We start from the raw sequence: 603 nt of genomic DNA on the forward strand, positions 1-603 counted from the left end.
AGTAGAGACGGGGTTTCACCGTGTTGACCAGGATGGTCTCGATCTCTTGACCTCGTGATCCACCCGCCTCGGCCTCCCAAAGTGCTGGGATTACAGGCGTGAGCCACCGCGCCCGGCTATAAGTATTATTTAACTCTTTAATTGCTAGAGCATTTTAGTATAGTTGTTTTTGTTACACAAAATGTCTTTTCTCTCCAGTTCATGAAAGCACGGTTAAATTTTGAGAGATTTCGTTTTCAATCGATATGTCATTTCCCCAGTTAAAAGCATTTTACACATTATAAAGGAATCAAGCAGATGTTATAAGCAGTTCAAATGAAAATTCAAAACCTCACAAACGTGTATGTCATGTAAATGAATATTTAAATGAATTTCAAATGAAGGCAAAAACTGTTTTGGGAGGAGAAGGGGATAAGTCGAGATCTTTACCACACAGAAAAAGTTTTATGTATCTATCAGATCTACAATGTTCTAAAGGCAAAACAGCTAAAGATCATGTGCAGCGCTAGAATCAGACAGCAGAAGGGTGCGCTGTAATCAGTGTATAGAATTCCATGTCTTTTCAATACATTATGTTGACAATGTTTGGGGAGCTAGCTCTGA

The sequence above is a fragment of the Cebus imitator genome, unplaced genomic scaffold (assembly GCF_001604975.1).
Source record: "Cebus imitator isolate Cc_AM_T3 unplaced genomic scaffold, Cebus_imitator-1.0 Scaffold141, whole genome shotgun sequence".
Classification (NCBI taxonomy): domain Eukaryota; kingdom Metazoa; phylum Chordata; class Mammalia; order Primates; family Cebidae; genus Cebus; species Cebus imitator.